The sequence below is a fragment of the Pteropus vampyrus genome, unplaced genomic scaffold (genome assembly GCF_000151845.1).
Source record: "Pteropus vampyrus isolate Shadow unplaced genomic scaffold, Pvam_2.0 Scaffold243, whole genome shotgun sequence".
Lineage (NCBI taxonomy): Eukaryota > Metazoa > Chordata > Mammalia > Chiroptera > Pteropodidae > Pteropus > Pteropus vampyrus.
This window is the reverse complement of record NW_011889024.1, coordinates 691800-697576: the sequence shown is the minus strand read 5'-3', so window position 1 is coordinate 697576 and position 5777 is coordinate 691800. Positions and strand designations below refer to the sequence as shown.

At 40.3% G+C, this 5777-nt stretch overlaps 1 protein-coding gene across 6 annotated transcripts in view; it reads left to right on the top strand.

Moving 5' to 3' along the window:
- The first annotated feature begins 12 nt into the window (after positions 1–12).
- The window catches only part of ELF2 (E74 like ETS transcription factor 2), an 83159-nt gene continuing 77394 nt past the window's right edge, over positions 13–5777 (top strand). For 2 of the 6 annotated variants that reach the window (XM_011374283.2, XM_011374280.2), the window contains exon 1: positions 13–106. The gene's annotated coding sequence lies outside the window, so the exon portion shown is untranslated. The remainder of the gene's footprint in view (positions 107–5777) is intronic. The other 4 variants (XM_011374286.2, XM_011374284.2, XM_023520000.1 and 1 more) reach the window with 2 other exon arrangements.

The following is a 5777-nucleotide window of genomic DNA, read 5'->3' as shown; positions in this document are numbered from 1 at the left end:
GCTCCCTCCGGACGCCGGGCCAACGGAGGCGGCGGCGGCGGCGAGTCCGCGGCCCTGCCGGGAGCGAAAGCGACGCCGCGGTCTTCCCAGGCGACGCGGAGAGCAGGTAAGAGCGCGGGCAGCCGAGGCTGTGGGAGGGAGCGCGGAGGGCGCGACGATAAAGCCTCGCTGTCCCGAGTGCCGCCTCCTCCCTCCGCGCCCCCGCCCCGCGCCTGTGTTGTTTGCTCCGGGGTTTGCGGAGGGTTTTCCGGAGGCTGTGCGGGTGACACCGGCCGCCAGTCGGGGAGGGGGGCCGGAGCCTTCGGGCAACGGTCGGGGAGCGGGAGTCGGAGAAAGGGGAAGGCGCGCTGCGCGCCGGCCCGCGGGGAGCGCGGGGCAGGGCTGAGGGACGAGGTTACGGACCCCGGCGGGGGGGATGGGCCGCGCGCCGCCGGGCTCGCTGTGTTTACATCTCCGCGCGAGTCACCTCTGCCGAGAAGCGGACTGAACTGACCCGCCTTCTCCCGCGGGGAAGCCAGGGCGGGGGTCCGGCTCCGGAGGAAGCGCGTCCTGGGAGGGTCCGGTAGGGCGGGCGGCTGCGGCCGGCGCTGGGGCAGGGCGGCCAGCCCGGGGCGGGACCTGGGAGGCTCCGGCCGCTCGGGGTGGCGTGGAGGGCTGGAGAGCAGTTTCCTCCCCCGCGGGCCTGACCGCCGCCTCTTCCCTTCCCTCCGCTCCTAGCTTGCACGGCAGGTTGTACTCGGTCATTCTTTTATTCTCGCTCTCCCTGCTGCCACTTCCCGCATTCCCCGGGGGTAGGGAGGTTTGGCTGTTAGGAATCTTTTTTTTTTTTTTTTAAACAAACAAACAAAAAAACGAGCTCTGTAACACGCGCGTCCAGTGACCGCCTTCTGGATCCTCTCTTCGCGAAGCTGGCCCTTAGGACCGCGCTAGCCGGCTGTTTTGCGGGGCGCGGGAGGAGGGCTCTGCCGGGCTGGTACTGACTGCCCCCGCAGCTTTGCGAGCAGGGCAGCCGGGCCCGGCTCTTGCGCCAGTTGGGCATTTTTATTCCATGTCAATAAAGGACAGAAAATATTCCAAAACGCCAAGAGTAATACAGATTGTACAGTTTCTACTGTTTCTCATGTGGCAGCATCCTGGGCTCTTCCTCCTCCCCCCACCTCGGAGCTAGATTCGCTGCAGAAAGAGCCTTTAAGTTCGTAATACTTCATTAAATGAAGAGGGGGACACTTCATTGTAAAACTGTAGAATTTCCCTCCTTTCTTGTGTTCATGAACATTTACTTCAGCTGTGTGGTTTAAATGTTAATCCGGTGATGAGAGAACAGTAATCGTGTGTTTGGTAATCAGATTTGCTTTCCTTTTCATCTGTGAGTCTATCGAGTCTACTTTCGCTAGTGTCATAATCCTAGAATAGTGTTAGCATCTCACAAGAATGTATGCTTTACTAAGATAGGTTTGGATATTTGTGTTTCTTCTTTCCTTCCAAAGGTTTAATGACTTTATAGGACAGGAAAGTTGAATTACATTTAAAGGAATTTGGGAATAATTAAAGTTTATATATAGTGCAGTACAGTTTACAGAGTGCGTTCATATGAATGTTATTGAAGTATCTGCTAGTATACACGTGAAGTAGAAAATTGAACTAGGTCATCTGAAATCTGAATAATGTCAACCTATAATCTTAGTGACTTAACTAATTGATTAATCATTGCCGCTCACTCCACACACATATACTCACAGAATAATCAGTTTGGTTGGAAAAATTTCTAACTTTGAGATTTCTGTCCTAAGTAAATAGGTTGATAACTGTGGCTATGGTAGGGCCTACCAGTGTTGATGGCTCTACCTGCTCACAGATTGTACAAGTTGTTTTTTTTTTTTTTAGTAACAGCTTTATTGAGATACAATTCATATACATACTGTTCAGTTCACCAATTTAAAGTGTACAGTTCTCAGGTTTTTCATATATTCAGTTAGTTTTGCAACGTCACCGTAATCAATTTTTGAACATCTTCATCACCCCAAAAAGGAACCCCATAACCATGAGCAGTCTACTCTTGATTTTCCCCAACAGCCCCAAGCATAGGCAACCAGTAATCTATGTCTCTCTATTTATTTGCTTATTCTGGACATTTTATATAAATGGAATCATACAATATGGATCTGTCGTGACTGGTTTCTTTCACTTAGCATAATGTTTTTAGAGCTCATCCAAGTTGTAGCATGTGTCATTATTGCTTTTTATTGCTAAGTAATATTCCATTGTATGGCTATACCATGTTATTTTTCTTTAATTAGTTGATGGACATTTGAGTTTCTGCTTTTTAGCTATTATGAATAATGCTGCTATGAACATTTGTGTACAAGTTTTTGTGTGGACGTGTTTTCATTTCTCTTGGGTACGTGCACTTTAAAAACATCAACTTTTTGAGTTATTTAATACCAAAAGCTAGTCCATTTTGAGTGCACAATTCAATGATTTTTAGTAAATACATAGACTTGTTATCACCATAAGCCAGCTTTAGGACATTTCTGTCACCTCTAAAAATGACCCTCTGGCCCATTCGTAGCTGACTCTCATTCTCACCCCCAGCCCCAGGCAACCACTGGTTTGTGCTTTGCTCTGTAGATTTGCCTTTTTTGAATATTTTATATAAATGGAATCATACCAGATGTAGTCTTTGAATCTGGCTTCTTTCATATTTTTTGAAATTTATCCGTATTGTAGCATCTATCAGTATTTTGTTCCTTTTTATTGCTGGATAGTATTCTATTGTACGGATATACCATGTTTTGTTTGTCGATTGACCAGTTGATAGACATTTGAATGGTTTCCAGTTTTTAACTGTTGCAAATAATGGAGCTTGAACATTTGAGTACAAGTCTTCGTGTGGACATATGGTTTCATTTTCTTGAGTAGAGACCTAGGAATAGAATTGCTGGGTCATCTGTTTAACTTTTTAGGAAACTGCCAACCTGTTTTCTAAAGTGCCTGTACATTTTACATTTCTAACAGTAGTGTATAAGAGAGTTCCAGCTTCACGTTCTTGCCACCGTTTGTTATTGTCTGTCTTATAGCCATTCTAGTGGCTATGAAGTGGTGTTTCTAATTTGCTTTTTCCTAAAGACTCAAGGTGTTGAGCCTTTTTTCATATGATTATTAGCCATTTATGTACCCTTGTTGGCGAAATAGCTATTCAAATCTTTTGCCCATTTTTTGTTCATCTCATTATTGAGTTGTAACAGTTCTTTGTATGTTCTGGATGCACATCCTTTATTAGATATATGATTTGCAAACATTTTTTCCTAATATGTGGCTTGTCTTTTTTTTTATTGGCGTCTTTTGAAGCACAGGAGTTTTATTTATTTATTTATTTTTTGGCAAAAGTTTTGATGGAGTTTAATTTCCCAATTTTTTCTTTTATAGATTAATCTTTTGTTGTCATAAAAATTCTCGGCCTAATTCTAGGTCTTGAGGATTTTCTCCTTTGTTTCCTGATGTTTCATAGTTTTCGCTCTTATATTTAGATTTATGATGTATTTTCCATTAATTTTTATGTGCGATGTGAAATAAGTCTAAATTCATCTGTTGTATGTGGATTGTCTTAGCACAATTTGTAGAAAAGGCTGTCATTTCTGCATTGATTGCAAATGTACAGATTTATTTCTGCGCTCTGAATTCCTTCTCATTATCTCCGTCTCTGCCCTGATGCCGGCATCACCCTGACTTGCTTGATGTGCTTTATGGTAACCTGTGAAACCAGCTAGGGTTAACCCTTCAGTTTTGGTCTTGTTTTTCAAAACTGTGGTTATTCTGGCTTCTATATAAAGATTTTTAGGATCGGCTTGTCAATGTCTGCCAAAAAGTCTTGGAATTTTGATGGGGAATGCATTGAATCTATTGATCAGTTTGCGGAGAATTGCAACCTTACAATATTGAGTTTTCTAACACAAACATGAAAATTTCTGTTTATTGATCTTTAATTTTCTCAGTGATGTTTTGTAATTTTCAGTATACAAACCTCATACGTAAAAAAATTATTGTGGTAAGAACACTTAACATGAGATTGCCCTCCTAACTTTTTGAGTGTACAGTACAGTATTATTAAAGTATAGGTACAATGCTGTGTAGCATATCTCTATTTTGGCAGAAGGTTCCTTTCTAATCCTAGTTTGTTCAGAGTTTTTATTGTGAATGTGCATTGGATTTTGTCAGATGCTTTATCTGCATCTGTTAGTGTGATCATCTGTCACGGTTTGCCCAGGACTCTCCTGTTTCTTGCACTGAAAGCCCAGCATCTTGGGAAGCCTTTCATTCCCGGACAAACCAGTGTGGCTGGTCGCCCTAGTATCTGAAATGATTATGTGGTTTGTCTTTTTTTTTTTTTTTTTAACATTAATATGGTATATTAATTGATTTTCAAATATTAAACCAGCCTTATGTTCCTGAGATAAATTTCACTTGGTTGTGGTATGTAATCTTACTATACGTTGCTGTATTTGGTTTGCTAACATTTCGGTGAACATTTTTGTGGCTATAATTTATGAGAGCTGATGGTCTGTAGGTTTCTTGTGATGTCTTTGGATTTTGTAGCACAGTAAGTAAAACTACCCTCTTAGAATGAATTGAGGAAAAAGTGTTCTCTCTACTATTTTCGGTAAGAGTTTATGAGGGATTATCATGTCTTCGAGTATATTGGATAGAATTCACCAGTGAAAGCATCTGGGTCTGGTCCTTTCTCTTTGAGAAAATTTTAAACTACTAATTCATTTCCTTACTTGTTAAACAGGTCTATTCAGATTTTCTGCTAATTTTTGAGTTTTCAGAAATTGTGTTTCTAAGGATTTGTCCATTTCATCTAAGCTATTTAATATTTTTGACATACAGTCCATAATAGTTCTGTATATGTTCTTAATTTCTTAGCATAGGTAGTGATGTTCCTCTTTAATTCCTAATTTTGGTAGCATGTATTTTCTCTTTTTCACTTGGTCATTTTAGCTACAGGTTTGTCAGTTTTGTTATTCTTTTCAAAGAAACAAGTTTTGGTTTAATTGATTTTTCCAGTTCTCTTTTCTATTTCAGTGATTTCCATTTTAATCTTAATATCCTTCTGCTTGCTTTGGGTTTAGTTTACTTTTTTTTTTTTTAGTTTCTTAAGGTAGAAGCTTAGGTTATTGATTTGAGATTTTCTTTTTTGATCTAGACATTTAAAGCTACAAATTTACCTCCAATCTTTATGTTAGCTGCACCCCATACAATTTCATATGTTCTGCTTTTTAACATTTTCATTCCGTACTAAATATTCTCCAATTTCCTTTGTGATCTTTTTTTGACTCATGGTTATTTAGAAATGTATTGTTTAATTTCTAATTAGGGATTCCCCAAATTTCACTGTCGTTGATTTTTAATTTAATTCCTCTGTATTAGGAGAACATACTTTGTATGATTTTTCTCATTTTAAATTTACTGAGACATTTTTATGGCTTAGTAGACAATATCCATGTGTGCTGAAAAGAATATATATTCTGCTCTTGTTGGGTAGAATGTTCTGTGGGTGTCAGGTCAAGTTGGTTAATTGTTTTCAAGGCTTCTATGCCTTAATTTTCTTTGTAGCTGTTCTGTGTTTTCGAGAGTGGGATATTAACATCTCTTACTGAAATATCGATTTTTCCTTTCAGTTCCGTCAATTTTTGCTTTATGTTTTTTGGGATACTGGTATTAGGTATGATATACACATATAATTGTTTTGTCTTACTGATAAATTGACATTTTCATCA